The sequence below is a fragment of the Mustela putorius genome, unplaced genomic scaffold, assembly GCF_011764305.1.
Source record: "Mustela putorius furo isolate JIRA1106 unplaced genomic scaffold, ASM1176430v1.1 tig00000139_pilon_pilon_pilon, whole genome shotgun sequence".
Lineage (NCBI taxonomy): Eukaryota > Metazoa > Chordata > Mammalia > Carnivora > Mustelidae > Mustela > Mustela putorius.
In genome coordinates, this window is record NW_025421293.1 from 16,131,246 (window position 1) to 16,149,244 (window position 17,999).

At 40.0% G+C, this 17,999-nt stretch overlaps 1 pseudogene; it reads right to left on the minus strand.

The window, feature by feature from the left end:
• Positions 1 to 14,837: 14,837 nt before the first annotated feature.
• LOC123390725 lies at positions 14,838 to 15,349 on the minus strand (annotated as a pseudogene).
• Positions 15,350 to 17,999: the final 2,650 nt, after the last annotated feature.

The window sequence follows — 17,999 nt, forward strand, 5'->3', positions numbered from 1 at the left end:
CAACACTGAGTGGGGACTCCAACGTGGGACTCGATCCCAGGATCCTGACATCAAGACCTGATCCACTCAGGTGCCCCTGCTTATCTCTTTATTCTCAACTGAGATTTGCCATGTTTTCTAATTTTCTCATGAGCCAGTAACAATCTTCAGCAGTTTTAAGTTGGTTAAAGAGTTCAGTAAGAGCTCTTATGCAGGATTCCACTGAGATTTCTTCTGTACAAAGTGTCAAGACCACTTCTCAATATGCGAAAGATTGTACTAAGCAAAATTTGTGAATCAGCATTTGAAAAAAAGCTGCTGCTATTTGTTTTTTTTTTAAATGATTTCTTAAAAATTGTTATTTATTTTCAGCATAACAGTATTCATTATTTTTTCACCACACCCAGTGCTCCATGCAATCTGTGCCCTCTATAATATCCACCACCTGGTACCTCAACTTCCCACCCCCCGCCACTTCAAACCCCTCAGATTGTTTTTCAGAGTCCATAGTCTCTCATGGTTCACCTCCCCTTCCAATTTACCCCCACTCCCTTTTCCTCTCTAACTCCCCATGTCCTCCATGCTATTTGTTATGCTCCACAAATAAGGGAAACCATATGATAATTGACTCTGTCTGCTTGACTTATTTCACTCAGCATAATCTCTTCCAGTCCCATCCATGTTGCTACAAAAGTTGGGTATTCATCCTTTCTGATGGAGGCATAATACTCCATAGTGTATATGGACCACATCTTCCTTATATCCATTCGTCTGTTGAAGGGCATCTTGGTTCTTTCCACAGTTTGGCGACCGTGGCCATTGCTGTATAAACATTGGGGTACAGATGGCCCTTCTTTTCACATCTGTATCTTTGGGGTAAATACCCAGGAGTGCAATTGCAGGGTCATAGGGAAGTTCTATTTTTAATTTCTTGAGGAATCTCCACACTGTTCTCCAAAGAGGCTGCACCAACTTGCATTCCCACCAACAGTGGAAGAGGGTTCCCCTTTCTCCACATCCTCTCCAACACATGTTGTTTCCTCTCTTGCTAATTTTGGCCATTCTCATTGGTGTAAGGTGATATCTCAATGTGGTTTTAAATTGAATCTCCCTGAGGGCTAGTGATGATGAACATTTTTTCATGTGTCTGATAGCCATTTGTATGTCTTTATTGGAGAAGTGTCTGTTCATATCTTCGGCCCATTTTTTGTTATGCTTGTCTGTTTGGTGTGTGTTGAGTTTGAGGAGTTCATTATAGATCCTGGATATCAACCTTTTGTATGTACTGTCATTTGCAAATATCTTCTCCCATTCCGTGGATTGCCTCTTTGTTTTCTTGACTGTTTCCTTTGCTGTGCAGAAGCTTTTGATTTTGATGAAGTCCCAAAAGTTTATTTTCACTTTTGTTTCCTTTGCCTTTGGAGACATAAATATAAACTCAAAATGGATAAAAGACCTCAACGTGAGACAGGAATCCATCAGAATCCTAGAGAAGAACACAGGCAGTAATATCTTTGATATCAGGCACAGCAACACTCTCAAGATATGTCTCCATAGATACAACTTTTATTTTTAATTTGCTCCCACTATTCTGGTTCATTTTTAAAATTTTATACAGATAATTTTTAGCCTATTTATCATCACAGTGAGATGTCCATTACATCAAATTCCATAATAATCTTTTAAACTGAACTTTTTGATACATATACCCATGTTTTTCTTTTGCTTTTTTATTTCTTCATTTTTTAAAAATTTTAGTTTACTTTAATTTAGTTTATTCTTTTTTATTTTTATTTTTTAATATTCATATAGAGTTAAACTTCAAGGTAATCCCCTTTCCCCAAAAATGCTACACCTATAGGTAAACCAATTTTTAATCCCCTTTTATCTTAGGAAATTTTTTTTTTATAAACATATATTTTTATCCCCAGGGGTACAGGTCTGTGAATCACCAGGTTTACACACTTCACAGCACTCACCAAAGCACATACCCTCCCCAATGTCCATAATCCCACCCCCTTCTCCCAAACCCCCTCCCCCCGGCAACCCTCAGTTTGTTTTGTGAGATTAAGAGTCACTTATGGTTTGTCTCCCTCCCAATCCCATCTTGTTTCATTTATTCTTCTTCTACCCACTTAAGCCTCCATGTTGCATCACCACTTCCTCATATCAGGGAGATCATGTGATAGTTGTCTTTCTCTGCTTGACTTATTTCGCTAAGCATGATACGCTCTAGTTCCATCCATGTTGTTGCAAATGGCAAGATTTCATTTCTTTTGATGGCTGCATAGTATTCCATTGTGTATATATACCACATCTTCTTGATCCATTCATCTGTAGATGGACATCTAGGTTCTTTCCATAGTTTGGCTATTGTGGACATTGCTGCTATAAACATTCGGGTGCATGTGTCCCTTTGGATCACTACATTTGTATCTTTAGGGTAAATACCCAATAGTGCAATTGCTGGGTCATAGGGCAGTTCTATTTTCAACATTTTGAGGAACCTCCATGCTGTTTTCCAGAGTGGCTGCACCAGCTTGCATTCCCACCAACAGTGTAGGAGGGTTCCCCTTTCTCCACATCCTCGCCAGCATCTGTCATTTCCTGACTTGTTGATTTTAGCCATTCTGACTGGTGTGAGGTGATATCTCATTGTGGTTTTGATTTGTATTTCCCTGATGCCGAGTGATATGGAGCACTTTTTCATGTGTCTGTTCGCCATCTGGATGTCTTCTTTGCAGAAATGTCTGTTCATGTCTTCTGCCCATTTCTTGATTGGATTATTTGTTCTTTGGGTGTTGAGTTTGCTAAGTTCTTTATAGATTCTGGACACTAGTCCTTTATCTGATATGTCGTTTGCAAATATCTTCTCCCATTCTGTCAGTTGTCTTTTGATTTTGTTAACTGTTTCCTTTGCTGTGCAAAAGCTTTTGATCTTGATGAAATCCCAGTAGTTCATTTTTTCCCTTGCTTCCCTTGCCTTTTGCGTTGTTCCTAGGAAGATATTGCTGCGGCAGAGGTCGAAGAGGTTATTGCCCGTGTTCTCCTCAAGGATTTTGATGGATTCCCTTCGTACATTGAGGTCCTTCATCCATTTTGAGTCCATTTTTGTGTGTGGTGTAAGGAAATGGTCCAATTTCATTTTTCTGCATGTGGCTGTCCAATTTTCCCAGCACCATTTATTGAAAAGGCTGTCTTTTTTCCATTGGACATTCTTTCCTGCTTTGTCGAAGATTAGTTGACCATAGATTTGAGGGTCTATTTCTGGGCTCTCTATTCTGTTCCATTGATCTATGTGTCTGTTTTTGTGCCAGTACCATGTTGTCTTGATGATGACAGCTTTGTAATAGAGCTTGAAGTCCGGAATTGTGATGCCACCAACATTGGCCTTCTTTTTCAATATCCCTTTGGCTATTCGAGGTCTTTTCTGGTTCCATATAAATTTTAGAATTATTTGTTCCATTTCTTTGAAAAAGATGGATGGTACTTTGATAGGAATTGCATTAAATGTGTAGATTGCTTTAGGTAGCATAGACATTTTCACAATATTTATTCTTCCAATCCAGGAGCATGGAACATTTTTCCATTTCTTTGTGTCTTCCTCAATTTCTTTCATGAGTACTTTATAGTTTTTCTGAGTATAGATTCTGTGTCTCTTTGGTTAGGTTTATTCCTAGGTATCTTATGGTTTTGGATGCAATTGTAAATGGGATTGACTCCTTAATATCTCTTTCTTCTGTCTTGCTGTTGGTGTAGAGAAATGCAACTGATTTCTGTGCATTGATTTTATATCCTGACACTTTACTGAATTCCTGTATAAGTTCTAGCAGTTTTGGAGTGGAGTCTTTTGGGTTTTCCACATATAGTATCATATCATCTGCGAAGAGTGATAATTTGACTTCTTCTTTGCCGATTTGGATGCCTTTAATTTCCTTTTGTTGTCTGATTGCTGAGGCTAGGACCTCTAGTACGATGTTGAATAGCAGTGGTGATAATGGACATCCCTGCCGTGTTCCTGACCTTAGCGGAAAAGCTTTCAGTTTTTCTCCATTGAGAATGATATTTGCGGTGGGTTTTTCATAGATGGCTTTGATGATATTGAGGTATGTGCCCTCTATCCCTACACTTTGAAGAGTTTTGATCAGGAAGGGATGTTGTACTTTGTCAAATGCTTTTTCAGCATCTATTGAGAGTATCATATGGTTCTTGTTCTTTCTTTTATTGATGTGTTGTATCACATTGACTTTTTTGCGGATGTTGAACCAACCTTGCAGCCCTGGAATAAATCCCACTTGGTCGTGGTGAATAATCTTTTTAATGTACTGTTGAATCCTCCCCTCCTATCTCTGCTATTTGTTGAAGATATTAAAATAGATGCTTAGCTCCACTGATTCACTTTTTTTTCCCTTTGTTGCTTATTTCTAATTCAGATATCATATTCATAGCTCTTCCTGAGTTTTCCATGCCTCACACGTACTTTAGGTTCCTTTGTGACTTGGAAAGAAAACAGACCTTCTGGTGAGTGTGCAACTTTGTGTCCCTTCGGGATTTGTTGATTACATCTCTATTAACGTTTCTCACTCATTTAAAACTATCATGCACCTTGACATATTACAAACGAAGTGTAATCTATATGCATCTGTATGATTTCATCTAATTATAGTGTATTTATTGGAGATTTTCTGTTTATGACTAAGACCTGAGAATATCTCCCAAGTTCATTGAATTTGGAAAAATCATATATCCTAAGAATGAAATTTTGAATGTTTGCATATTGAAATATGGAATATGAAAGATGCATGTTTGCATCTCCTAAATGGAGATGACGTCCCTCTTAAGGTTATTTTCTGAGCAAGGTGCAAGTGGACGTAATCATTGTGAGGGAAGAAAAAAGGTCTTCCATTCTTTTCCAAACATGCTGCAGTTGTTCCATTATCTTATGTCTGGATATGGGCAATTATTTTTTCTTTTCAAATTTTTATTTAAGTTCTACTTAGTTAACATGCAGTGTGTGGATATAAGCAATCTTTTGACGGTATCCTTTTTTTAACCATTTATTGATTTCATAAATTAACATATCCTTATTTCTTCTCCATGCTAAGAAAATCAACCAATGTATCATCTATCTTTATGACCCAATTCTTTGTTTTTAGGATTTTATTTATTAATCTGAGAGACAGAGAGAGCATGTATGGAGGGGCTTAGGCAGAGGGAGAAGCAGACTCTGCTGAGCAGAGAGCCTGCTGCATGGCTAGATCCCAGGACCTTGAGAAATGACCAGAGCAGAAGGCAGGTGCTTAAACCCCTGAACCACCCAGGCGCACCCTTATGACAATTTTTTTAAAGATTCCATTTATTAGTTGGACAGACAGAGATCACGAGTAGGCAGAGAGGCAGGCAGAGAGAGAGGAGGAAGCAGGCACCCTGCTCCGCAGAGAGCCCGATGCAGGGCTCGATCCCAGACCCCTGGGATTATGACCTGAGCCTGAGGCAGAGGCTCTAACCCACTGAGCCACCCAGGTGCTCCCCTTATGATATTCTCTTTTTTTTTTACAATTTTATTTATTAGTTTTACAGAGAGAAAGCACAAGCAGAGGGAGTGGGAGAGGGAGAAGCAGGCTTCCCATAGAGCAGGGAGCCCGATGTGGGGCTTGATCTCAGGACTCTGGGTTCATGACCTGAGCCAAAGGCAGATGCTTAACAACTGAGCCACCCAGGCGCCCCCCTTAAACATTCTTAATATGACATCTCTTATAATTGAAGCTTTTCCTCACTGATGGGCTTTACCTGTTTTCCCGTCAATAACCAGGGGATAGCATTTTTCTTTGAATATTCTCAATAGTGTTTCAGGTCTAATATAATCTTGTAGTAGCATTACAAATTATTTTTGAATTTTGTTATACATATAAGACTACATCTTACTATCACTATATGATTAGGCATATAAACACTATAATAATCTATAATACTCTAAATTCAGAATCCTTCCAGAGTTTGGGCTTTCAATATTTTCTTGTGATCCCCTAAGATTTAAATTGTTTATTGCACAAAACTTAACATCTAAATCACTCCCAAAATATTCTTTCATTTTAAAATATTTTTTTTATTTGCTACAAAGCACAACATAATAAATTATTAGTTTGAGTAATTTGTGAACTTTGTTTTGAACAAAAAAAAACCCTTCATGATGAAATATTACATCTTTGTTGTGACAGATTCTGTTTCTGATCTGTGATATCAGTGAGCCAGAAATGACCCCTGTGTATTGGCAGCTGCTAAAAACCTTTGACAGGTGCCTAAGTCAGATTTTTTTTCTACACATCCAGTCTTTTAAAAACATAACCCTGGAGAGCAGATGTTAAGGTATTGACTGCCTGCCTCAATTCTGTATGTCGTGAAACTGTGACCAACATTTTCTTATCATAAATAAAGTCAGTGAGTCAATCAAGCAATCCAGATTAATCCTTCAGCTCTAAAAGACCCTGAACAATTGTTGGCCTTCTAAATCCCTGAGGCAGAGACCCCGCACCCCATCCAGGCTGCAGAAAGGCATTACTTAGGCTCATGTGTACTTACTTCAATGTCCCCAGTATTGGAAGGATTAATACTGTGATGGGCCACCCCTCTTGCAAACCTGTCGGTTCCCCAGGATATGGGGGTTCCATGTTACTGTCACATCTTTTTCCTTCAGCCTGAAACTCATTGAACTCACTCTACATCCTTCCAGTCTTGGAATGTCTTTATAAAATGAAATATTCGATTGTCCAGTTACTGCTGAAGAGGATGAAGGGGAGGAAGAGAAAAATGAGGTATCCTGAGAACAATTGAGCCAGCCAACATGGATCACTTGGCCACATGTAATTTTTTTAACAGGTTCAGCCCTGGTGTAAAATATTATATCCTTCATTTTTCATTTTTTGAGGAACCTCTACACTGTTTTCCAAAGTGGCTGTACCAACTTCCATTCCCACCAGCAGTATGAGAGGGTTCTCCTTTCTCCCAACTTCTCCAACACTGGTTGTTTCTTGCCTTGTCAGTTTTTGCGGTTCTACCTGCTGGAAGGTGGTATCTGTGTGGTTTTGATTTGAATCTCCCTGATGGCTAATGATGATGAACAGTTTTTCATGCATCTGTTAGCCATTTGTAGGTCGTCTTTGCAGAAGTGTCCGGTCCCATCTTCTGCCCATTTTTTGACTTGATTATTTGTTTTTTGGGTGTTGAGTTTGAGAAGTTCTTTATAGTTCTTGGATATCAGCCCTTTGTAGTGTCATTTGCAAATAAGTTCTCTCATTTTGTGGGTTGCCTCTTTGTTTTGTTGACGGTTTTCGTTTGTGGCGCAGAAGCTTTTGATCTTGATGAAATCCCAAAAGTTCATTTTCACTTTTGTTTCCCTTGCCTTTGGAGGTGCATCTAGGAAGGAGTTACTGTGGCTGAGGTCAAAGATGTTGCTGCCTGTGTTCTCCTCTAGGATTTTGGTGGATTCCTGCCTCAGTCTGAGCTCTTTTATCCAGACTCTTCATGACAGACAACAAACTGATGGTGGCCAGCATGGGTGAAGTAGGTGATAGGGATGAAGGAGCTGCTTGTTCTGATGAGCCCTAGAGAATGCATGAAAGTGTTGAATCCCTCTGTTGTATTCCATGAACTAATATATGTGAACCATATTGGAATTAAAGAATTACAAAAAAGCAAAATAGTTTGCAAACTGTGTTAGGTGTATGGAAATGTTTAGTCCTGTCTTTTCTATTTGGTTTTGTTGGTAAATCTAAACCTATTGCAAAGTGAAAAGTTTATTAGTAATCATTACTTTTTTTATTTTTAATGCATAATGTAGCATAATTATTCCTACCATTACTTACTAGTAATTGACACCTATTCTCTTCTATTGTTTTATTTATTTATTTATCTATTCATTTATATTATTTAAACATTTTATTTATTTATTAGACACAGAGAGAGAGATCACAAGTAGGCAGATAGGCGGTGGGGAGAAGGTCCCCGCTGAGCAGAGAGTCCGATGCGGGTCTCCATCCAAGGACCCCAAGATCATGACCCGAGCCAAAGGCAAAGACTTAACCCACTGAGCCACCCAGGCACCCCTGTTGTTTTATTTAAATAATAGCATTTATGTTACCGAAATTGAGTAATACACAACATAGAAATCACAGAAAGAGCAATTACAGATGTTTTATGTTAAGGTAAAACATATATAACATTTTGTATTCTATCATAATGTAGTTTTCTAATCTAGAATGGGTGTGTCCTTACATGGAGCTCTATGAAGTTGGTGCCTGCCATTCCAGGGGCTAATTACTCATGGAGGGAAAAATCATGTTGTAATACTAGAATGATGAATACCAACAACGGCTATTTAGAGGTTACTGGAGGGGATAAAAGAGATTTGATATGGGGGGACCACCTTGGTGGCTCAATTGGTTAAGCATCAGAGTCTTGATTTTTGCCTCAGGTCATTATATCAGGGTCATGAGACTAATCCCAAATCAGGCTCCACATTGAGAATGGAGTCTGTTTAGATTCTCCCTCTCGGGTGCCTGGGTGGCTCGGTGGGTTAATCCTCTGCCTTCAGTTCAGGTCTTGATCTCAGGGTCTGAAATCGAGCCCCACATCATGTTCTCTGCTTGGTGGGGAGCCAGCTTCTCTCTTCTCTCTACCTGCCTCTCTACTTGTGATCTCTTTGTCTGTCAAATAAATAAATAAAATCTTTTAAAAAAAGATTCTCCATCTCCTTCTAGCCTACCCCACCAATTCAGTCTTTTTTCTCTTGTTCTCAAAAAAATATGTATATGTATATATGTATATGCATGTATGTATGTATAAATGGTTGATTTCAAGATACACACTTAATTGTGAATATTTATAGGAAGGGACCATGATTAGATTTTTTATTTTGTCACTACTGCAATATACTGTCAATTGCTGGTCAGCTTGTAAAGCTGCACTTACTAATACTGATTTCAAGGATAGTGAGCACTCTTAAGCCTCATAGTCTATGACTTCTGATCCTCCAAGGAATAGGAATTTTTTCCTGGAGGACAAAAGTGTTCATTATTCTTGGCACAAGGTATACACTGTCGATAGTCCTCCATCCCTTGTTAAAGGTGCATGTCTTTGTTCCTGGCAAGGTTTGAACAGTACTTGCAAGAAGAGTGGCTTGAATTGAAAGTCCTGGAGTGAAAGAGTGGGGTTGGAGTAGTCATGGGACAGAAGTTACTTGTTATTTAAGAAGTATCAGTGTTGTGACTGTAAGTGATCAGGAAAGTAAGGCATCCTGGCAGTCATTTGGTGTATGATGGGCAGCACTACACTAATTTCTCAATATTTCAGATACCATGGGTCATAATAGGGAGGAGAGGAGAGGGTTGGTGCCCTCTGGTGTCTTCACTGACAAGCCCTGTCTTGTACACACAGTGGCTGCCTTCACAGTTGCCTGCAGCTCTTTACCCGAGAGTTTCAATTGGCTTCCTTGGCTTCTTTGCCCATGGCAGTGAGCTCAGGAGCCAGGTAACTAATGTCCATAAGAGCAACACTCATCCCGTGCAGGTCTTTTTGCACTTGGATGGGATGACTAAGGGCTGTTCTGCATGTATTTAAAACGTTCCCACTGGATGGAGACAGAGTTGCCAAGCAGTGCCCTCTAAACTAACACCCTGTCCTGTGTGTTGGCTGCCTCATTCTTCACATATTAGCTCCCATCATTTCTTCCCACCAAAGATCCTTCCAGAGAAACTACTTGTACTCACATCCTTGTCTTAGAGTCACTTTCTGAGGCACCCAAACCCTCATAACTCCTGGTGCTGCCAACAATGGTTGGTGTTGTCTCTCTGTGCCCCAGGAGAGGATCTACCTTTTAAAACACACACATTCTTGGGAGATCTCAAAGCTCAGTCATGAGAACCAGCTTACATTTTTCCCTTATGTAGGAGAACTGAAAATCCATGCATGCAAGGCAGTAGGGTGACCTAGTTATTAGTGAGATTATTCAACTTGTCACACAAAGTGGAATGCTCAGGCTGGAAGGAGACATACATTGTAGTATCATTATCAGTGGTACTGTTACTGAGTTCAAACATCCTATCTCTTGAGCGTTCTTCTTTGACTTCCATTTTGTCCATAAGGGTACTTCTTGGTTATATGCTCACCCTCAACTCACGTCCAGTCCTTATCATTGTATCCACTCCTAGACTCACTCTCATCCAACCCTACCTCCCCTGCTCCCACTTTCCATGTCCCTTCCTCCTTTTCTGCTCCCCAAGGTTTCCCAAGATCCATCTTGGCTCCAGACTCCTACTCTTCAGGTTTTGGAAGATCCTTGGGTCGATCATCTCTCCTGATCCCCTCTAGTTAGTAGGAGGGGGTGTGAGTATGAATGAAGGTCTTGCTCTACCTTTCCTTATATCCTGGCCCTCCAAGGGGGAATGGGCCCCAGTCTGGAGTCCAGGATGCCTGGATATTAGTCTATTTCAAAGAAGGAATTGAATTCAACTATAATTATACATTGGAAATGAAGTCTCAATATATTTCAGAAGAATGAAACCCACAAGAGTTGTTCTTTGATCATAATTGCAAATGTGCTGGATTAATCAAGAAAGGATAACTAGGATTTCCCCATATATTTGGAAATTGAATAGCTTTTTGAATAAAACTGCAAAAGGGAATCCCATAGGAATAACCGGTATGATATGAATGAAAATGATACTGCATTGTGGCATTAACATAGACTTCCAGGGGGGAGACAAGATGGCGGGGAAGTAGGAGGAGGCGCCCTTTCAACCTGCTCCCTAAAGTGAGCTGATTACCTTCCAAAGATCTCCAATCACCCACGAAATCAGCCTGAGATAAGAATTATACACGTCTGGATCTCTACTGGAGCAGAAGACGCCAGTGGGCAGGTAAAGCCGAGTGGGAAAGTCGGACTGATATCAGAAGATAAACAAAGGGGGGAGGGAGCCTCCAGAAGCGACACATTGGAAAGTAATATCCCAATACGAGAGTGCGCTGCACCTGGGGACCAGCATTAACTCGGGAGTCTGGTAGAAAGCACTCAAAAAGAGTAAAGGATCATGGGGGGGGGCGGAATTACAGGGATGCGGTTGTTAGGGTCGGGGCTTGTCCCAGACCCAGGACAGTTACCTCTGGCGCAGAGCCAGAGAGAGTGCAGCAGAGAACCCAGTTCCCTGAACCACCAGTGTGCCTGAGAGTGCATGGCGCCTGGCCCCATGAAGCACTGGGAGGCTTGCCAGCCAACAGAAGCACAGCCTTTTTGCAGTCCCCACGCCAGTGCCCTGCTGTGCCATCAGAGTCCGAGTCGTGACCCACACCCTCCCCTGAGAGAGGTGCACACAAATGCCAGCCAGGTGCTCTAGGATCCCAAAGACCAGGCACTCCCAGCCTGGGCCAGCAGGAAAATCTCAGTGTGTGATCACTGCTTGGAACTTCTCTGGCAGTCTGGAGCTGTCCAGACAGCGGCCACTGCCATGGTTTTCAGTACAAGCAAAAAATCCTGAGTCCCCGGGGACCGCGACTGGGAACCTGCCCTGCCAGCGGCCAAGGGGAGATTTATATGGGCTCTGCAGCCTGACTGAGGCTTCTCTCTGAGAGGGAGGTCAGCGTGCAGTTTGCTTTCCTCTAAACCTACAAAAACTATCAAAAGCGGTCAAGGCAAGAGAGAAAAACAAAAGTGAACAAATATAAAAACCTCCAGAGAACAAAAGCCTGAAAAAAACAGTTTCCTCAGAGCCCACCCCCTTGAGGGGGGCAGGAGGACTTAGCTGACAGAACTTCAGGGACTGAAAACCCAAGTGGCAGGACCCTCCCCCAGAAAACCAACCAGGAAAGGGAAAAAAAAAAAAGACGACAAGAGAACAACCACCACTACTTCATAGGACAATTTTTATTATTAATTCTATCCAACTATTCTGGCTAATTTTTTTATATAGTTAATTTTTTCATTATTATATAGATAATTTTTAACCTATTTACTGTCAAAGTAAGATGTGCAGTACATCAAATTCCATAATAACCTTCTAACCTGAACTTTTTGATACATACACCTGTGTTTTCCTTTTGCATTTCTATTTTTTAATTTTCTTTTTTAAATTTTAGTTTAGTTTATTCCTTTTTTTAATTTTTATTTTCTAATAATCATATAGAGTAAAACATCAAGGTAATCCCCTTTCCCCAATCAATGCCACACCTATAGGCAAACCAATTCCTAATCCCCATTTATCTTACGAAAGTTGAGTCCTTTAACAAATATATCAAGATACATCCAGGAAGAATCAAAACAACCTTCCTCACCCACACCGAGAATTTACAACCACTCTCCCATCTTTTTCTTCCACCAGTGTTTCTATAATTTTGTGTTTGTCCTGATAGTATATAAATCTATTATGTAGGGTTTTTTGACGAGGTACTTCCTTTATTTGCATATATATATGTAAATATATATATATTTTTTCTCTTCTCATATACTTTTGTCAGTCTTTTTGTTTGTCTGTGTCTGTTTGTATACTTCATAAATCTTACCTAGGACCCATTTGGGCTAAACCTTTTCTTCTATCTCACTTTTTGTTCCTATCTCTCTCCCTCTCTTTTTTTCTTTTCCTTTTCTTTTCTTTTTCCTCTCATTTGGGTGGGGAACCCTGATTGCTCAGAAGCATTCCAGGGTGCACCTTGATTGCACCACAGTCGATACACCCAGATACACCCATTCAGCCATCTATCACCAAAATGACTAGGAGCAGGAATGCCCAACAGAAGAAAAATACAGAGGATGAACCTTCTGCAACAGAGCTAACAGCTATCAACATAGACAATATGTCGGAAAGAGAATTCAGGCTAACAATTATCCAAGCAATAGCTAGGTTGGAGAAAGCCATGGGTGACCAAATGGAATTGATTAGGGCTGAAATGAAAACGACCAGAGATCCTTATTTCAATATTAGGGAAGAGCTGAAAGCTACCAGGAATGAGCTTCACAATGCTCTCAACGAGTTCCAATCTAATCTAAATTCTCTCAATGCTAGAGTAACTGAGAGAGAAGATAGAATTAGTGATCTGGAGGACAAACAGATAGAGAGAAAGGATCAGGAAAAAGCCTGGAACAAACAGCTTAGAAGCCACGAAAACATAATCATGGAAATAAATGATGCCATGAAATGTTCCAACATCAGAATTATTGGAATCACTGAAACGTAGGAGAAAGAAAGAAGTCTAGAAGATATAGTGGAACAAGTTCTTCATGAAAATTTTACAAATCTCATGAATGGAACCAGCGTTTATGTACTAGAGGCTGAAAGGTTTCCCCCCAAGATTAGAGATTCTTCAAAGTCCTCGACACACCTAAAAGTAAGAATGAAGAATTAGAATTGTAGGCAGAACGTCTTGAAAGCAGCTAGGACAAAGAAGATCCTTACGTACAGAGGAAAGCCCATCAGAATAACATCAGACCTGCCCACAGAGACCTGGCAAGCCAGAAAGGGCTGGCAAGATATATTCAGGGCACTAAATGAGAAGAACATGCATCCAAGAATAAGTTATCCAGCAAGACTGACATTCAAAATGGATGGAGAGATAAAAAGTTTCCAGGATCGGCAAGGCTTAAAAGACTATGCAACCACCAAGCCGATACTGCAGGAAATATTAGGGGCCTTCTTTAAAGGAGGAAAAAGCCCAAGAATAGCATTGAACAGAAATATAGAGACAATCTACAGAAAGAAAGACTTCAAAGGTAACATGATGTCAATAAAAACGTATCTATCAATAATCACCCTCAATGTGAATGGCCTAAATGCATGCATAAAACGGAACGGGGTTGTAGACTGGATAAAACGACAGGACCCATCCATATGTTGTCTACAAGAGACCCATTTTGAACCTAAAGATACACCTAGACTGAAAGTGAAGGGATGGAGAAGCATCTTTCGTGCCAATGGGCCTCAAAAAAAGGCTGGGGTAGCAATTCTCATATCAGACAAATCAGATTTTAAACTAAAGACTGTAGTCAGAGATCCAGAAGGACACTACATCATTCTGAAATGGACTATCCACCAGGATGATCTAACAATTGTAAATATCTATGCCCCCAAATTGGGAGTAGACAATTACACAAGAAAACTGTTTATCAAGAATAAAGAGTCATATTGATATGAATACACTAATCGTTGGAGCTCTTAAAAAGCCTCTCTCAGAAATAGACAGACCATCCAAGCAGAAAACCAATAAAGAAACAAGAGCATTGAATGACACATTGGACCAGATGGACCTCATAGATATATACAGAACATTCCACCCTAAAACAACAGAATACTCATTCTTCTCAAGTGCACACGGAACCTTCTCAAGAATAGACCACATACTGGGTCACAAATCAGGACTCAACCGATACCAAAAGATTGAGATGATTCCCTGCACATTCTCAGATCACAATGCTTTGAAACTGGAGCTCAATCACAAGTAAAAGTTCCGAAGGAACTCAGAAACCTGGAAGCTAGAGCCCACCTTGCTTAAGAATGCTTGGATCAACCAGGAGATCAAGGAAGAACTAAAACAATTCATGGAAACCAATGACAATAAAGACACGTCCATCCAAAACCTATGGGATACAGCAAAGGCAGTCCGAAGGGGGAAATACATAGCCATCCAAGCCTCCCTCAAAAAAATTGAAAAATCCAGAACACAGCAGCTCTCTCTACACCTTAAAGAACTGGAGAATCAACAACAAATCAAACCAACTCCACACATAAGAAGGGAAATAATCAAGATTAGAGTTGAGATCGATGAGGTAGAAACCATAGATACAGTAGAACATATCAATGAAATTAGAAGATTTTTTAAACATTCTTAGTTTATTAATCCTCTCATGAAAAATCTGCACAATCACCAAAGATAAAGCCACTGCAGCATCTTTACTCCTTCTATTGTCCAATCTCCAGCTCACTTCTTTTTGCCAGCACCAACATTGGCTTTCGCAGTCCTCCTGACTTTCTTCATTCTGTTCTTGCGTTCTTTTCGCTGTTTTCTTGAGGTCTTTTACTTCTCATACAGACCATGTCTTGCAAGTCTATGTTTGGGTTCATTTTTCTTTGCATAATCCAAGGAATCATAAATCATGCCAAAGCCAGTTGTCTTGCCACCGCCAAAATGGGTTCTGAATCCGAATACAAATATGACATCTGTTGTGGTCTTGTACATTTTGGCTAGTTTTTCCCGAATTTCTGTCTTAGGTACTGTTGCCTTTCCAGGATGAAGGACATCAAGAACCATTTGTTGGCGCTGAAGTAGTCGGTTTCGTCATGAACTTAGTGGTCCGGATAGTTACTGTGTCATTCATGATGGCGGCCAAGCTTCAAGCAGCCGGAGAGGAAAAAAGACTAGAAGCTGGTTTTTTGAAAGAATCAATGAGATTGATAAACCATTGGCGACACTAATCCAAAAGAAAACAGAGAAAGCTCAAATACATAATATTATGAATGAAAAGGGAGAGATCACAACGAACACCAAAGAAGTAGAAACAATCATCAGAAGTTATTATCAACAGTTATAGCCAATAAACTTAGCAACCTAGATGAAATGGATGCATTCCTGGAAAACTATAAACTAGCAAAATTGAACCAGGAAGAAATTGACAACCTGAATAGACCAATATCTAGTAATGAGATTGAAGCGGTGGTCAAAACCCTCGCAAAAAAACAAGAGCCCAGGACTTGATGGATTCCCCAGAGACTTCTACCAAACTTTAAAAGAAGAAATCACACTTATTCTCCGGAAGCTGTTTCAAAAAATTGAAGCAGAAGGAAAACTTCCAGACTCTTTCTATGAAGCCAGCATTACCCTGATCTCCAAACCTGGCAAAGACCCTACCAAAAAGGAGAATTTCAGACCAATATCACTGATTAATATGGATGCTAAGATTCTCAACAAGACCCTAGCAAACAGTATCAAAAAGCACATTAAAAAGATTACCCATGGGGCGCCTGGGTGGCTCAGTGGGTTAAGCCGCTGCCTTTGGCTCAGGTCATGATCTCAGGGTCCTGGGATTGAGTCCCACATCTGGTTCCCTGCTGAGCAGGGAGCCTGCTTCCTCCTCTCTCTCTCTCTCTGCCTGCCTCTCTGCCTACTTGTGATCTCTCTCTGTCAAATAAATAAATCTTAAAAAAAAAAAAAAAAAAAGATTACCCACCATGATCAGGGGGGATTCATCCCTGGGCTACAAGGATGGTTCAACATTCGCAAATCAATCAATGTTATAGAACAAATTAATAAGAGAAGTGAAAAGAACCACATGGTCCTCTCAATTGATGCAGAAATTTCATTTGATAAAGTCCAGCATCTGTTCCTGATTAAAATGCTTCAAAGTGTAGGGATAGAGGGAACATTCCTGAACTTCATCAAATCTATCTATGAAAGACCCACAGCAAATATAATCCTCAATGGAAAAAAGCTTGCAGCCTTCCTGTTGAGATCAGGAACACGACAAGGATGTCCACTCTCACCACTCTTGTTCAACATAGTATTAGAAGTCCTAGCAACAGCAATCAGACAACAAAGGGAAATAAAAGGTATCCAAATTGGTAATGAAGAAGTCAAACTCTCTCTCTTTGCAGATGACATGATTCTTATATGGAAAACCCAAAAGACCCCCACCCCCAAACTACTAGAACTCATACAGCCATTCAGTAATGTGGCAGGATACAAAGTCAATGTACAGAAATCAGTGGATTTCTTATACACTAACAATGAAAATACAGAAAGGGAAATTAGAGAACTGATTCTATCTACAATAACACCAAGAACCATAAGATACCTGGGAATAAACCTAACCAAAGAGGTAAAGGATCTGTACTCAAGAAAGAAATTGAAGAAGACACAAAAAGATGGAAGACCATTCCATGCTCTTGGATCGGAAGAATAAACATTGTTAAAATGTCTATACTGCCTAGAGCCATCTATACTTTTAATGCTATTCCAATAAAAATTCCACCAGTATTCTTCAAAAAGCTGGAGCAAATAATCCTAAAATTTGCATGGAATCAGAAGAGACCCCGAATCGCTAAGGAAATGTTGAAAAACAAAAATAAAATGGGGGAGTATCACGTTTCCTGATTTCAAGCTTTACTACAAAGCTGTGATCACCAAGACAGCATGGTACTGGCATAAAAACAGACACATGGACCAGTAGAACAGAGTAGAGAGCCCAGATATGTTCCCTCAACTCTATGGTCAAATAATCTTCGACAAAACAGGAAAAAATATACAGTGGAAAAAAGACAGTCTCTTCAATAAATGGTGCTGGGAAAACTGGACAGCTATAAGTAGAAGAATTAAACTTGACCATTCTCTTACACCATACACATAGATAAACTCAAAATGGATAAAAGACCTCAATGTGAGACAGGAATCCATCCGAATCCTAGAGAAGAACATAGGCAGTAATCTCTTCGATATCAGCCACAGCAACTTCTTTCAAGATATGTCTCCAAAGGCAAAGGAAACAAAAGTGAAAATAAACTTTTGGGAATTCAGCAAAATCAAAAGCTTCTGCACAGCAAAGGAAACAGTCAAGAAAACAAAGAGGCAACCCACGGAATGGGAGAAGATATTTGCAAATGACAGTACAGACAAAAGGTTGATATCCGGGATCTATAATGAACTCCTCAAACTCAACACACACAAAACAGATAATCATATCAAAAAATGGGCAGAAGATATGGACATACACTTCTCCAATAAAGACATACAAATGGCTATCAGACACATGAAAAAAATGTTCATCATCACTAGCCATCAGGGAGATTCAAATTAAAATTACATTGAGATATCACCTTACACCAGTTAGAATGGCCAAAATCAGCAAGACAGGAAACAACATGTATTGGAGAGGATGTGGAGAAAGGGGAACCCTCTTCCACTGTTGGTGGGAATGCAAGTTGGTGCAGCCTCTTTGGAGAACGGTGTGGAGATTCCTCAAGAAATTAAAAATACAACTTCCCTTTGAC